General features: G+C 42.8%; 1 protein-coding gene across 4 annotated transcripts in view; it reads left to right on the top strand.

Moving 5' to 3' along the window:
* The first annotated feature begins 1,875 nt into the window (after positions 1-1,875).
* Positions 1,876-16,986, top strand: part of ATP2B1 (ATPase plasma membrane Ca2+ transporting 1) — a 122,117-nt gene continuing 107,006 nt past the window's right edge. For 3 of the 4 annotated variants that reach the window (XM_070454314.1, XM_070454313.1, XM_070454315.1), the window contains exon 1: positions 1,876-2,292. The gene's annotated coding sequence lies outside the window, so the exon portion shown is untranslated. Of the gene's footprint in view, positions 2,293-2,514; positions 2,917-16,986 lie in introns of those variants that run through there. The other variant, XM_020882462.2, reaches the window with a different exon arrangement.

Below are 16,986 nucleotides of genomic sequence, written 5' to 3'. Positions count from 1 at the left end.
CATTAAAATGCATATAAATATGTTCTTGTATAAGAAAATCCTATGGACAGAGGAGCCTGACAGGCTGCAGCCCATGGGGTCACAAGAGTCAGACAGGACTTAGCAACTAAGCCACCAGCCATATATATATATGAGCACCATACATGAAAACTCTATTGAAATCATGTCCTAAAGTGAAGATGTTGAGTAACTTTTCATAACCACAACACTTTAACAGCATATATTTTATTATCAGGGACTGCAACAAACCCACAAAGTGAACAGATCATAGTTTAATCTATTACCCATTTTGCTAGTGCACTATAGTAATGAACCATATATTACTTTAATGTCAAATTCTTGATTAAAGTAGAATACATAATTCAATTTTCTATTGGAAGAAAAGTTGGACAAAAGCCAGTGATTCTTAAATGTCTCTAAGCCGTTTAGAAAAGTTAATCTGTTCTTCTGTTAAGAAGTTTAGAAATAGTGTCAGGACTGGCTGTTGTACCCACCACCAATGTCTTAACAGTGATTAAATAAAGACAGAGAGAAAAAAAAAAGTATCATCCTGTCCAGTGCTTATTTTGCATGTCTAGGGCACAGCGCAAAATGTTTCCACTGTTTGACCTGGAAAGATAGGTAAATTGATAAAAATTTTTCAACAAGGTTAACTTGGGTTCTTTTTTTAACTTTTCACATATTTAGTTTTTAATCCTTCAAAATTATTTTAAACACTATCAGCGTGAACAGAATAAAGTCCTTCCTATCATCTATTTGTTTTTCAGGAAGACTTACAAACATTACTTTTTCCAACCCTGGAGTGAGGAGAAAGGAGACTCTGATGAGCTTATCTTTCTGCTCTAAGTGGCACTGAAAATAACACTGACATGGTCTCTAAAGCAGCGACGACAGGTCAGAGGCGATGAGACAAAGATGGAGCAGGATGTCTTAGGTAAGGTACAAGTCTTTACACGTGTGTATGTGTTGTGTAGGAAAGACAAACCGTTTTATTCTTAAAGATGTCACTACGGTGGTTTTTTATTAACTTGCAAAATCTCTTGAAGGTTGGCGAAAAACAGGTTACCTTTCAGCATCTCAATTATCGCAAGTTACTCCGTGTAACTTGCCCCCCCCCCCCCCACACACACCCCCCTCAAAGAAGAGTGCTGGGTCGAGATGCTACAGTGAACTAAAAGAGCCAACAGCTTGGCATAGGTAGAAAAAGCAAACCCCAAACAAAAACGCGGGGATTCTGAACGCAGACCATCTCGGACCTGTGTGCACCCACCAAACAACTGGGTTAACCCTTTGGGCGCTGCAGCGGGGATCCCCGGAGTCTACGGGCCCGATCTGCAGGAACAGAGATGGTGCGCCCCGAGCCTGTGCAGGGTATGGGCTATCGTTCCACAAGGAGGGACCGAGCTGGGTGGCACTTTTGTCGTCCGGCGCGAGAGTCACGGCCCTAGACAGGCACCGAGACCAGCAGTGAGTGGAGCAGAGAGCGGCGAGGAAGCCGCTCTAATGTCCGCGGACGCGGGGGTCAATGTTAACCTGTCTTCTCATGGAGGGCTCACCCTGTGTCGCCCGCCTGCCAGCCCGCCTGGCTCTCGAGCTCGGAGGGGCGCAGGCCCTGGGGTGGCCCCAAGGTGAAGGGTGACCAAGTCTGCCTGCGGCAGTCATCGCTTTCCAGCCTCCAAAGTCGCGGGAGCCGCCCGGAGCCGCGCTGAAACAGCGGCTGTGACTGACGGAGTCACCGCCCCCCGGGCCCAAGCCACCCCCTCCCCCCCGCCCCCCACCCCGGCCCGATACGTCATGGAAACACGAACGTCAGAGCCTCTCAGCCAATCGCCGGCAGCGACTGGAGGAAAGGGGCTAGCAGGAGGGGGCGGGGGCAGCGGCCGGTCCGGGCGCTCAGCGGAGGAAGAGAGGGAGAGGCGCGCGGAGGCGCGAGTCCCCCGCCCCTCACTCCGGCCACCCTTTCCCCGCCGCGCGGCAAGTTCTAATCGCCGGGCGCGTGCTCGTTAGCCGGGAACGCGCTCGCCGGGTCCTCCCCTTAAACGCCCTCTCCGCGACGCTCGACTCCCAGTCTCCGTCCGAGTCGCGCTTCCTCCCGCGCGCGCGCGCGCCTGCCCGCCCCCAGGCTCCCCGCGGGCCGCGTCACGTGACCGCGCCTAGCCAAGGCGGCAGCGGCGGCGGCTCGAGCTTCGGCGGCGGCGGCGGCGGCGGCAGTGGCAGCGGCAGCAGCTGCGCCGCCAGCGTGGAGCGGGAGGCAAGAGGGTGTGGAGAGAAGGGAGCGCCAGACCGGAACGGGTGAGCGTCCTCCTCCCCTTGCCTCCCCCGGCAATCCTGTGGGCCACCCGGTGCAAACGGGGCCCCTGCCTGAAGCTTCGCGCAGCCCCCCTCGCGCTCGGTGGTCGGCTCTCCGGGGGCTGCGGGTCCCGCCCCGACCGGGTCGGGCTGCGTTGTTCACCGAGGGGGCTTGCACCCCCGCCCGCCGCTGCCTTTGCGGACGGCGGCGTGAGGCCGGCGGAGCTGCCCGTGCTGAGCGCGGCGCGCCCTATGTGCGGCTCTGCGGAGCCCGGGAGGCGGGTCCTGCGGGGACGCGGGCGGCCACTCGGCGGCTGCCGGGCTCTGGGCGGGGGCCGGCCCGGGCGCCGCCTCCTCCTCCGCCGCTGCCGCCTCCTCGCAGTGCAGCGTGAGTAGGGAGCCCAGGCTGGTGGACGCCGAGCCTCTCGGCTGCGCGGTCACCTCATCCTCGAGGTGCAGCCGATCCTCCGCGTGGCGCCCCGAGTCCTCCAAGCTTCCTGCGGACGGAGCCGAGGACCGAGCCCTCGATCTCCGCGCTTCCCGCAGCTCTCACCGCTCTCTGCCCCGACCCTCCTGCAGCCTCCCCTTTCTTTCCCCTTCGGAAAATGGTTCCTGCTGCCGGGAGAGGTGAGTCGCGGCCGCCGCCCGCCAGCGGCGGGGGCGGCTGGGCAGGTCACCTGCGGGGGAGGCCGGGCGGAACGCGGAGGTCCGGGCGTCGCGGCGGGGATCCTGACAGCTGGGTGCTCCGCGGATAGCGCCGATGTCGAGAGAAGTTGGCGGGGGCGGACCGCGGGGCCTCTTGCAGGTGGTCTCCCGCCGCGCCCGCCCCTGCAGATCGTAAAGGTGAGCCGGTTTCTCGGCGTGCACCTCAGCGCCGTGTCTGACTGAGAGTCCCCGCCTAGGGCTCGAGGGACGGGGCTCGGTGGGACTTCGCGTCTACACCCGCAGCTTTTTATGGCTTCTCCGAGCCGCCTCTGCCGCGCCGTAGCCCATCCTGCGGCCGGCCGCCCCCGCCCCGGCGCCTGGTGACCTTGAGGGCAGCGGTGCCCGGCACTCTTTCCCCGCGCCCCAGGAGGGTCACCCCTCTAATCCCTGGCTTCGGCCCCTCTAGCGCTCCGCGGGCGGAGAGCGGACCCCCGACTAGGGCTAGCTGATTGATGTGTGTCACACCGGACGATGATTCCCCGGGAGTTGGAGAACCGCCTCGCCTTTCTCCCGGCGTCTCCAGTCTGGCCCCCCAGGATATTCATGGTTGCTTCCGCCCGATTCGCGTTCTTAGACTTAGTTTAAAAGAAAAAAAAAATCTTGGGGTCCTCCACTCTTTTTTTGGAAGGGTCAGTAGGAACCGCATTCGCGGGGGTGGGAGGTGGTGTGCTCCCTTGATTCCATCCTGTAGGAGAATCCTCTGGCTTAGGCTGGTTAGCGACCCCTGGTTCTGCGCCGCGGTCCCTGGCCAGGTTGGTGTCTGTGCGCATTTCATTCACCAGCTTTCTGGCACCTGGCAGATGCCAGGAGTGCGTCTCGGGACTGGCAACGCCGGGAGTGCCCGAATCCAGTGCGGTGCAGCGGTGCCCGGGCGGGCCAGAGGTGCCAGGGGGGTCTTTGAACCAGCGGAAGCCTTGATCCTTCTCTGCAGGCGTAATTGTGCCCTTCCTGGGGTGGGAGCGCAGCAGATAGCCACCTCGGGCCGCTGTGCACACTACTTTTCTGGGTTTATTAATAATCTAATGGCCCCAGTTGGTATCGATTGCTGTTCATGATAAATTAGTTCTATGGATTTTTCTTCCTCGGAGTGTAGGTATATGCATCTATTTGGACTGTCTGCCTTTCAACATGGAAGGCATTGTTGTGTTTAACCTCCCCCACCTGAGGACAGTCTTATTTTAAAATAAAGCTCTTGTTCAGCGTGGGCGTGTTTTATAATAAGAAGTACTTGTGAGGCTCTGCTTTGTATGAGGCTCTCGTCGGGCAGAGGGTGTGTAACCCTTTGGATAGTGGCCCACGTGAGTGAATGAAGGGCCTTCACCGCTCGCCCTGCAGCCAGCCTTCTTCCCCAGACTCCCTGCCCTTGTGTGTGGCAGAGGCGGATTGAGGGGAATTAAAGGGATTGGAGGAGAATCTGCTTTTTATACTTGAGCGTTTCATTTGGTCCCCCTGCTCTTCCCCTCCCCCCCCCCCTTTTTTTTTCTTTTTTTGTCCTGGTGAGTTTAGATTTGAAGTAAATAGAAACATGTTCCTTAAAGGGAGCCTTTGAGAACTTGTATATGAAATGGGCTTATTTAGCCATGATTTCAGGGGGACGTTTTAGTTTCTACCTTGCTTTGCATGAGACAGTTAAATTGCTGTAATTAAGGGTGGATCTCTGTCCTGATTTTGGCTTGGGTGTAACTGCAAAGATCTTTGAAAAGTAACAGTTATTTCCTACCATACAGTCTGCAAAAGTGAGTCACAATCGGGTGAGTTGAGGACAGAGCGCCACCTTTAATTTTAAGATTTTGATATATTCGTTTATTAAAATGGTGAATATTCAGATTACGCCTTCTTGATTTTTGTTGGAGTTGTTGTCATTACTGGCATCCCCATTTAGATATGTACGATGAAACTGTCTTCATTTTTCTGTATTTTGTAATTCCTCACTCCGTTAAGGAGGTTTCTGCAATTGTATGGGAAATCGTGGTTTTTTTCATTGAAGCTTGGGATTTAATGTAGAACTCTGAGATGAGATGAGAAACTAGATTTGATTTGTGCTTATAAAATAACATGGACAATAATAGTTTGGATCTGTTTAGGAAAAGAAGGAAACTAACAGCTTCATTGTAAATATTTAAAACTAGGTGTTGCCACAAATAAGAGTACTCACTAGCATGACAGTGGTTTTATAAATTTTTTTTAGCGTCTGTGCTATTAACAAATTGTAAAGTAAATATGCAAAATTGAATAAGGTGTAGTAATTCTTTTCTTGTTTTTCATCTTCCAACAGCTTGCCTTTTATGGTTTGCGAGTTGTCCAATTACTTGTTTTTAGATAATGCAAACAAGGACTTCAGCAGGCCTACTTAACACTCAGAGTTATTGAAGACCTTATTGGAAAAAGTGGTTTCTGTGTGTGCCTTTTTTCAAATGTATATCTTATTTTAAAAAATGGAGTTTGTAATGCTTAGGAAACAAATGCTGTAGTGACAGCTGAATGGATGGACTTTCCTTCCCAACCACTTGCTCCTTCCTGTCCCCCTCCCTCGCAAATCAAAAACTTCAGGTACACTGTCTCTTCAGACAGGGATAGCTTCTGATGATTGTGACTGCAGATGTAACAGAAAAAAGATTTAGCTTTCAAGTAGTGAATGAATAAATGTGTGAATATTACTAAATATAGTTTTAATCACAAGCCACAAGGTTGTCAGCATTCTTATCTGCGTTTACTTTTTAATTCAATGCTTGCAGTTTCTTCATAGACTACTGTAAAGGGTATGCTATTGAGCTGCAGATAGTTTTATTAAGGTAGAAAAATCTGCTTGAGGTGAAAAGTAGTTTATGCTTGTAAGTCTGTGGAATATGGCCCCAGGTTAAAGGACATCATTTGAGCAATTAGGTTGATGTATGTAGAGTAATTATAGAGTGTTACGCATATCTTGATAGAATCCTGATTTGGGGGCTAAAATATACCGATTTCTTTTGTCTGACAGATATGTTAACTTCATTTTGGGTGCAGCGTTCTCTTGCCATATGAGTTGAGTTGTATTGGTTCATAGGTTTTAAGAGGAATGTCCAGTTACAACTATTGGTGGTCTTTTGCAATACTAACCAAAAAGTATGTGAGACTCCTTTTTTTCTTTATGTTTTTACACATACATGCATTTGAAACTGGTCATTTCCACTTTTTAATTGTGAAATTTTGTAATGAATGACCAAAAAATTTAAGGAGTAAGATCAGGATGCAGAAACTTAAGAATTAAGTTTTTGCAGCTTAGGTAAGAGTATTTACTTGCCCTGTTGTGGGGAATATTTTCTAATAGGTGTCATGATATGTAGAAGGGTACTGTGAGAGTAGCTTATTTTGGAATATATAGACTCTGAGGTAACATGTAAGGAAAATGATAAAATAGATATGGAAATAATTTTCAAAGAAAAACTTAAAGGTTTTTTAGTTTTTATAAATATTTTATACACACACATACGCAGTTGTATTGTTAAAATTTTTTATTCTGGAAATTGTCCAGAATGTGAAAGTAGAATAATATAATTACTGTTCAGTTTTGACAGTTACCAATTCATGGCACATCTAATTTCATTTCTATTTTTAAACAAGAAATATAAGTGGGGACATAAGACAGATGACTGAATTAAATTCTTACATTTTTTATTTATAATTTCTAGGATATATACAATAATGTACAGTATCTAATTGAATCTAAAAGGTCAGTTTTTATGTTCCTTGTTTCTGTAATAGTCTTTTATAGCAGACACCTAAAGATAGTGTCTCTTAAATTTCACTCTTAATGGTAATGCCTTTGAGTTATAAAATGCTTTACAGTATTTTGGAATGTATTACATACTATTTCATCTGATTCTCACAGTCAGTAATTCTGTGAAATGAGCAAAGTAGACAGCTGTACTTCCCTTGTTTTTTAGATAGGTAAAATGATTTCTCTAGGCCCTAAGGTCATATAATATAGTCAGCAGCTAGATTAACTAGAACTGGACTCTGGGTGGCTTCTAGTTTTTGCTTCATTGCTCTTTCCATTATAAATGTTTATGTAAGTTTGTGAAAGTTATATAAGTTTATGAAAATCAGTTTCCGACCAGAGTAAATTTAATAGTGGAATATAAACAGATTTGTTTGGGTTTAACTTTATAAATTTAATCTCTGCTTGTATTTGGTATAATGTAAGTAAGCAGTTCATACCCTGATTTGCTTAACAGCTGAGTAAATGAATTTGACCGTGTTTGAAATACTGTATTTTTAATGTTGTGAATTGGATTATTTTTAAGTTAGGAATTTTGTTCTCAAAGACCTGTTAGTCCTTGAAATGATCAGGGATGTCTTAAATCATGAGTTAAAACTAAAGCAGCCTATACTGAAAATTTCTTTCAATTACTGCTGTAAGGTTTTTCATGCATTTTTTTTTCCTGCCACTGCATGTTTTTTACCTAAAGCTTTTTGAAATATTAACTTGGTACATAACGGAGCTTAGTTTTAAAAGGTCCCAAATGAAGAGATTTTCATTCTCGAAATCCAAAACTTTGTTGGAAATCTCACAAGAAAGGTGGTGGTTCTCTAAAATGTGTGCAGGAGGATCACCTGGGAGAGTTATTGAAAGTGCAGATTCCCTGGCATTGCCCCTGCCCATCTGATTCAGCAGATCTGAGTGGGGCCCAGTAGTCAGCATTTTGAGAAACACTGATGTTGAATTTACATCTAGGTTAAAATTATATTGTGTGGTAGAGATGCCTTTATAAATTAGAAGAGTGTTATTGATTTATTTGACTTTGAACATCGGGCTTTCAAGTAGTTTTGACTGTTGTAGCCAAGTTTGATTTGTGGGCTTGGTGGGTTTTGTGATGATTGTAAAACCGGTAAATTGAAAATATTTGTGATATCTGTGTGCACTGTCTTCTTGCAGAAGATCCATCTACAGTTATTAAGTTACTTATTAAGCACTGTAAAAGTCCTAAGTGGAGAATGTTCTTCTCTTTGTTTTCATGCCCCAGTATCTGCCATTTCCAAATGAGTTGAAAATGGGGGCCTATTTATGTAAAAATATTGAATGCTGTGTCAGTACAGTACTGTGTATTTATGCTTTAGTCTATCTCTGATTCTATGTTGAAAGGAACATTTATATCAAATGTTCCTTCAAACTAAAAGGACATAAATTGGTGGATAAGTAGTGGTCCTTATTAATCTCAGTTAACAAGTAGCTATTCCTTCAGAAACAGTGTTAGTCCTTTATGATCTTTCAAGAATATTAATGACATAAGACTAAATAATAATTTATCATTCTGTGAATGAAAACAAAAGTTACTGCTGCTTTACTTAAATGTTATATAACAATTTATGTAGTTCACTGACCTGACTTTTAAATTAATCTTGTCTAATACTATATATCCCATATAGATTACTATTGAAGACCAGATTTAAAATGCAATTACTTTTGCTTCATTTATGACACTATAGTAAATAGCCTGTATATCTATTTCTAAAATACATTTTATATTGAACTTAATTTCAAAGCAGGTCTATCTCAAGACTGCTGAACATTTTTTTGTTCATTTGTTCCAAAAACTTAGGCTTATTGGCTATGCTTTAGAATATATTTAGGAATCATGAGCTATAATTTACTAATGATTGTGGAAATTTAAACTAATAAAGGTTTCTGGCAGGGAGATCCAGATAAATTGTAGGTAACACTTTTAAAGCTATTTCTTTTATTCTTTTAAAGCTATTTTTATTAAAAATTTTCCTAGGGCTGTGTTAATTATTCTAAACATTAGTATGCAGTTACCTCTTTGGTAAGAATATTATTTAGTATTTCTGAGTTGGGTAACTTTCAACAATATTGGCATCTCAATATGTGGGATACCTGCTTTATATTAATATTTTTGTCACTTGGGCCTCTGAAGGAAAAAATGATGGTTTTGAATGGACCAGTGCTTGCTTACATTGTGAAATCTGAGATTATACATTGTAAACTGGTATGACTACTGTAAAGATCTGACAAATATAGGACTAAAAGTTGTGTGCTCTGAAAAGTAGATCTTAAAAAGGATTTGACTGTTCAAAAGATGCTTTTTAAATAACTTGATTATTAGCAATGTAGATTGATTGTCCATTGTATTAACTCAGTGAGTTAGTTTGATCCCAGAAGGATCTTAAGCAGTCTTTTACTCTCAAAATTCTTAGATCTGCTGCTTTATGCTGCTTTAACTACCTTTGATATTTGTGCCAGGAATTTTTGTTTCCTTTTGTTTTTTAAATAGTTTGCCTGCTGTCATTTCTTGACTAAAACTCTCAGTGGTTTCTCATTTTTCTCTTTATCAAGATGGAACTTGGCTCTGAAGGCCTTTTATAAAGTAGCTCGGAATTTTCTACAGTGGGTTTTAGGACACTGATTCTAAGAAATATTAATAGGACGGGGTAATGGAGAGAGAGAGGCAAAACTGAAATTTGAGTTAGGCTGGTTGATGCAGTTTCCTGTTTGGGACTTCTCCCATACTGTGATACGGTAATATGGGCTGAACCTGTCTAAATGTGTTTAGTATTTGGCTCCCTTATCCCTTTTAGTGAAGCCTCCACCTGTTACTTTTCTGGATTACTTCACCAGGATCACCACTTTGCACAGCTCTGGGGGATGCTGTTCACAGTGTGAATCATGTTTCCGGGAGTTGCAAGCACTGCTTCAGTCCTGTCCTGCTGCCTGCTGCGGGCCAGTCACGTCTGGCAGTCTCTCCGTAGATACTGACTGCATGTACTCTGTCCCTCCTTTTGCTGTGACTTCATCCTGTTTTTCCTCTCCCTGATAGGACCCTTGATCTTACCTATAAAATGCTCCCATCCTTTAAAACTCAAGCATTCGTTGACCGTTTCCAGTCATCGCTCAGTAATTTTCTTGTGTGAATTTCACTATGTTGGTAGATCTGGTTCATATATTTTCCATATTGTATATCCTTTTTGTCTTGGGGATAATATGGGACTTCAGATAAGAACATGAGTTCTTGAGGATATATAGAGTTTTATCCCACAAACATTCCATCAGTATTTTTTGTGTGTGTATATATTGATTAGAACTTAGACATTGTGTAGCTGACATGAAGGTAAAGTAGATAAGATGGAGGAATTTTTCTTGGGGAATTTCTGAAGGCTTTTTACTTTGAAATTTTAACGTTGCTCAGGTGAATTCATATAGGACAACTTGTTTTACTTCTTGAGAGCAGCTACATTTCATAGAATGTTGCTAGGACAGTAGAATTTAGCTTCTATGTAGGAAGTCTTTCCCCTTTCTTAGCTAAAATTTGTTCTAAAATGACCAGTTTCACTTTTCTTTTAGCTTGTGACATCTTTTCCTTTCATCAGCGTTGATGTTCTTAAGATGTTTTTGCATCTGTTATCCATTAGCATATTGTGTGATGCAAAATGCCATAATTCAAAGCGTATATTATGGTCTAAAGTTTAAAATATGATACCCTTGTAGTTACTCTTTATTGATAGGAATACCCTTGGAGCCAAGTTTTTAAATGTCAATTTATTGCAGGTTCTTACTTTCTGAGAGTTCTTTTTCATGAATGGAGAGTGAACTTTTGGCCCATGACCTGGTGCAGTATCACTGTGGCATTAGGAGGATGTGTAGATACGTGTTTTCTGTTAAGTGTTGGAGCACAGCAGTGTGGTTTTTCTTCTAAGTACCTTCCTTAGGTCAAGGCAGGAAAGCCTGTCCTTGACTTTGTCATTTCTGTTGAATGCTCATGTAGTACATGGAGTCATAATTTCAAACACCTAAGCAATTAACAATCGAGGTAGTTTTGGTGTGTAAGCTATTGTAGCTTTAAATGCTTAAAAAAGTTGCGCTTCATAGGTTATTCACTTTTTCCAAAAAAGTATGGTAGAAGGAATTAATTCTTAATCATACAGAGGTGTAGACGGTTTTAGTAGTGAATAAAATTAAAGTTCTGTGAAGGCAAGTCATCAGTGGAATCTGCAGAAGTGGAATAAGTGATCCTTAGAGCAGGATCTTTTCCTCCTGGGACAGACATGGATGGCATTGCCATTGACTCCATGCTGCTTTGCTTATAGTTATGCAGAAGTCTGTGCTAAAGTTTCAGTTCCTCTACTGTAATACTGTCCTTTTTTCTTCTACTTTTACCCCAAATTAAGTGAGTAATGCCTTAGTTACCCTTTTTTGTTTAAAAAGTGAATCACAAACTTGAGGAACTTTACTTTGCACATTCCAGATAATTAGTACTATAGTGGAGAACTGCTCAATTCAAGGGCAGATATAGGGGGCTGAGAACAAGGAAGATCAGTCAGTGAAATGGGGAAGAGACGCTGGCAAAGTCTAGGAAAAGGAGCTCCTCCAATCTCAGACCCTCTGAATGTCAGGTATGAGAAAAACAAACGTCAGTCAGTCAACCAGCCCTTTTTTGCATGAAGAGTGGATTTAGATTAAAGTTTAAATTCACCTGCCCTTAAGCTTAAACTGCACTATAACCTTCTACAACTAACCTTCTAGAACTAACCTAACACCCCAGAAAGATGTCCTTTTCATTGTAGGAGACTGGAATGCAAAAGTAGGAAGTCAGGAGATACCTGGAGTAACAGGCAGATTTGGCCTTGGAGTACAGAATGAAGCAGGACAGAGGCGTATAGAATTTTGCCAAGAGAACCCACTGGTCATAGAAAACACCCCTTTCCAACAACACAAGAGAAGACTCTACACATGGACATCACCAGATGGTCAATACTGAAATCTGATTGATTATATTCTTTGCAGCCAAAGATAGAGAAGTTCTATACAGTCAACAAAAACAAGACCGGGAGCTGACTGTGGCTCAGGTCATGAACTCCTTATTGTCAAATTCAGACTTAAATTGAAGAAAGTAGGGAAAATCACTAGACCATTCAGGTATGACCTAAATCAAATCCCTTACGATTATATGATGGAAGTGACAAATAGATTCAAGGGATTAGATCTGATAGATGGCCTGAAGAACTATGGACAGAAGTTTGTGACATTGTACAGGAGGCAGTGATCAAGACAATCCCCAAGAAAAGAAATGCAAAAAGGCAAAATGGTTGTCTCAGGAGGTCTTAAAAATAGCTGTGAAAAGAAGAGAAGCGAATGGCAAAGGAGAAAAGGCAAGATAAACTCATTTGAATGCGGAGTTCCAAAGAATAGCAAGGAGAGATAAGAAAGCCTTCCTCAGTGATCAATGCAAAGAAATAGAGGAAAACAATACAATGGGAAAGACTAGAAATCTCTTCAAGATTATCAGGGATACCAAGGGAAATTTTCATGCAAAGATGGGGACAATAAAGGACAGAAATAGCATGGACCTAACAGAAGCAGAAGACATTAAGAAGAGATGGCAGGAATACACAGAACTATACAAAAAAGATCTTCACGACCCAGATAATCACCATGGTGTGATCAGACATCCTGGAATGCGAAGTCCATTGGGCCTTAGGAAGCATCACTATGAACAAAGCTAGTGGAGGTGATGGAATTCCAATTGAGCTATTTCAAATCCTAAAAGATGATGCTATGAAAGTGCTGCACTCAGTATGTCAGCAAATTTGGAAAACTCAACAGTGGCCACAGGAATAGAAAAGGTCAGTTTTCATTCCAATCCCCAAAAAAGGCAATGCCAAAGAATGTTCAGACTACCGCACAATTGCACTCATCTCACAAGCTAGCAAAGTAATGCTCAAAATTCTCCGAGCCAGGCTTCAACAGTTCCTGAACTGTGAACTTCCAGGTGTTCAAGCTGGATTTAGAAAAGGCAGAGGAACCAGAGATCAAATGGTCAATATCCTCTGGATCATCGAAAAAGCAAGAGAGTTTCAGAAAAACATCTGCTTTATTGACTATACCAAAGCCTTTGGCTGTGTGGATAATTACAAACTGTAGAAAATTCCTAAAGAGTTGGGAATACCTGACCTGCCTCTTGAGAAATCTGTATGCAGGTCAAGAAGCAACAGCTAGAACTGGACATGGAACAACAGACTGGTTCCAAATAGGAAAAGGAGTACATCAACTCTGTATATTGTTACCCTGCTTATTTAACTTATATGCAGAGTACATCATGAGAAATGCTGCACTGGATGAAGCCCAAGCTGGAATCAAGATTGCTGGGACAAATATCAATAACTTCAGATATGCAGATGACACTACCCTTATGGCAGAAAGCAAAGAAGAACTAGAGACCCTCTCGATGAAAGTGAAAGAGGAGAGTAAAAAAGTTGGCTTAAAGCTCAACATTCAGAAAACTAAGATCATGGCATCTGGTCCCATCACTTCATGGCAAATAAATGGGGAAACAGTGGCAGACTTTATTTTGGGGGGCTCCAAAATCACTGCAGATGGTGACTGCAGCCATGAAATTAAAGGACACTTGCTCCTTGAAAGAAAAGTTAACAACCAACCTAGACAGCATATTAAAAAGCAGAGATATTACTTTGCTGACAAAGGTCTGTCTAGTCAAAGCTGTGGTGTTTCCAGTAGTCATGTATGGATGTGAGAGTTGGACTATAAAGAAAGCTGAGTGCTGAAGAATTGATGGTTTTGAACTGTGGTGCTGGAGAGGATGCTTGAGAGTCCATTGGACTGCAAGGAGATCCAACCAGTCCGTCCTAAAGGAAATCATCCTAAAGGAAATTGGAAGGACTGATATTGAAACTGAAACTCCAATACTTTGACCACCTGATGCGAAGAGCTGACTCATTTGAAAAGGCCCTGATGCTGAGAAAGATCAGAGGCGGGAGGATAAGGGGACAACAGAGGATGAGATGGTTGGATGGCATCACTGACTCAATGGGCATAGTTGGAGTAAATTCAGGGAGTTGGTGATGGACAGGGAGGCCTGGCATGCTGTAGTCCATGGGGTCTCAAAGAGTAGGACACGACTGAGCAACTGAACTGAACTGATATATATCGAACATTGGAACTCACCTGATTCTCTTTTGCCTCTGGACTCTCTTGCTACTTTATTCCTTTTGCCAGGAATGCCTACCTTTCTCAGAGCATGTATATCTTTATTTTTTTTTTAATTGAATTATAGTTGTTTTACAGTGTTGTGTTAGTTTCAGGTGTAAAGCACAGTGATTCAGATATCTATCTTATCTATATATGTATTTATAGTGATACATAGATATGACTGAGTTTCAGATTCTTTCCCCCTTATAGGTTGTTACAAAATAGTATACTTCCCAGTGATCTATACTTACAAAATAGTGAGTGTAGATCCTCCAGAGGATCTTCCCAACCCAGGGATCAAACCCAGGTCTCCCACATTGCATGCGGATTATTTATCAGCTGAGCCAGCAGGGAAGGCCAAGAATACTGGAGTGGGCAGCCTGTCCTTTTTCAACAGATCTTTCTGACCCAGGACTTTAACTGGGGTCTCCTGCCTTGCAGCTGGATTCTTTACCAGCTGAGTTACCAAGGAAGCCCTATATATGTGTGTGTGTGTATGTGTATATATATGTGTGTGTACATATATGTAGTGATTGATAGTTATGACTGAATTTCAGGTTCTTTGCCCTTATAGGTTGTCACAAAATAGTATAGTTTTCTGTGCTATATAGTAGGTCCTTGAGCCTATGTATCTTTGTGGTATTCCTATGTGTGACCAGACCTAAAACTTCTGATTTTGGTTTTTAATTCGGTGATGTTGTTCCTAAGATCTCTCCACATTTGAAGTTGAGTTTCATCGTTGCCACTAAAAAGCCAAGTGACCATGGGTTCATCACTTGGTTTATTTGTTACCTCCCACAGAAGTACAAAATGCAAAATCAGAGTTCTGTTAATTTTCTTTCCTGGAACCGTTGGCTTTTAAAACAATATGTATGTCTACACTCGGAGGTCTTCTCCCTCTGCCTTATTTCAGAGTCTGCCACCTAATTTTGCCTTTAACTCATCTTGTGATGTTTCATCGGTGATAACGCTGTTTCATTCATGGGGACAGTTTAGCTTTGCAATAAGTATATTTATCTGAGACTTCCAGTTACAGAAGTGACTTGTCGCTGGCATTTAACCCTCTCCCTGCCAAAGTGCCCTGAAGTGAGAGTGAGTGTGTGCTTTCAGTATCTGTGAAGATCCTCAGCCCCCTTCCCTCACTTGGCTTTCAAGATGCTGACCAGAGACTCTGATACGCTCAAGAGAAAGGACCGAAAGAGTCCTGAATCAACTCTGTGTTTGAGGGAGGGGCTATCCAAAGAGCCTGTCCCCTGCAGACCGCGCTATGGTAGTGTCCCTGGTCAGAACCCCACATGGAGTCAGGAACTCCTATTTAACTTATTTGTGTCCTATTGTTTTCCCTCATAATTAAAAAAAAAAAATTTTCTTACAGCCTTTTTGAGGCATAATTGATATATAGTCCAGTGCTTATATTTAAAATGAAAAAGTTGAGTTTTGTTGTATGTGTATTGCAGTGAAACTCCTTCCACAGTCTCATTCATGAACACAGCCATTCCCCTAAACATTTCCTTGTACCTTTTTGTAATCAGCTTCCCTCCCTCTTCCTCTCCCACCACCTTCTTTCTAAAAGCAACCACTAATCTGCTTTCTGTCATTCTAGATTAATTTGAACTTTCTAAGGTTTATGTACATGGAATCACAAGGTATGTGCTCCTGGTCTGGCTCTCATTCAGCATAATTACTGGAAATTCATCCACGCTACATATATTAATATTTCAACTCTTACTGCTGCTGATACTGTTTATGGTAAAACAAGAATTTTACCCTGTTGTAAAATCCCACTCCCTTCATTGATTGCATGTATACATGGCAATTTGTTTATCCACTTAGCCATTGATGGACCTTTTGTGTTCCAGGAACTTATGGTGTCTGTTCAGATCTTCAGTCTGCTTTTTCATTAGATTGTGTTATTATTGAGTTGTCATTTCTTTGTATACTCTTAAATAAAAGTACTTTGGAAAGCATGTGTACTTGTGCTAGGGGTGGGGGCAGGAATGATGTTAAAAGATGTCTATATCTATCGATACAGATATATATCACCTCAAACTGGAAAAGCAAATGGGAGCGCTTCAAGTATTTTTTGTAGAAGTGGAAGTAGACACTTAAACAAAAGTCACCTGTTCCTTGTTGCTTCTGAATGGAGAATGGGTTAAGGGGGCTGATATTTTTAAGAAGCCTTGTAGACCTGTTTCACACAAACTTTATGCATGTATAAGTTTGTTGAAACTGAAAAGGAAAACATGAGTGGAATGTTTGTGTGTGTGGATAAGACAGGTATGTCCCCTCTTGTTCAGTTCTTGAGTCTGCATGCATGTGTGTGCGCTAAGTCGCTTCAGTTGTGTCCAACTCGGCAACGCTGTGGACTGTAACCCTCCAGGCTCCTCTGTCTGTAGGATTCTCCAGGCAAGAATATGGAGAGGGTTGCCATACCCTCTCCTGCAGGGGATCTTCCTGACCCAGGGATTGAACTCAGGTCTCTTGCATTTCAGACAGGCTCTTTACCACTAGGTATGTCTCTTGTTGTTTTTGAGTCTGCATGAAGTCTGGGGCAACTGAGATGCAGAATTCAGTACTACTTTGGATAAAAGAATTCCTTTTTACTAAAGCATATAAGTAAATGTTACAGACTTGATTGAATACTTGTTTCGGGAACACAAGTCCACTTAAGTTCCTTGATTTCCCCCTCAAGTCCTCCTCTGCTTTCCTAGCTCACATTTCCCCTCCTTTATTACGTAGAGCAGCTGGTTGCCTTCTTCGATTGAGTTTCCCCTGGGTTGTCGCTCAGCACCACCACTGCTCCACAGGCTCTCCACGCAGCTCATAAAAACATATGAAGACATTGCTTCCAAATAATAGAGCCCTGTCCCAAACTAAGAGTTTAGTATGTGATTTCTCCATTTCTTCATCTGGATAAGTATATATTCTTAATGTTAAGCTTTCATCCTACGAAATGTTGATTTGTGAGAGACTTCTTTATTAATATGTTAAGGATACCATTCTGTGCACGTGTC

Source organism: Odocoileus virginianus, chromosome 24 (genome assembly GCF_023699985.2).
Source record: "Odocoileus virginianus isolate 20LAN1187 ecotype Illinois chromosome 24, Ovbor_1.2, whole genome shotgun sequence".
NCBI lineage: Eukaryota > Metazoa > Chordata > Mammalia > Artiodactyla > Cervidae > Odocoileus > Odocoileus virginianus.
Note: the sequence above shows the minus strand (reverse complement) of the source record. Positions and strands in the feature narration are given on the sequence as shown.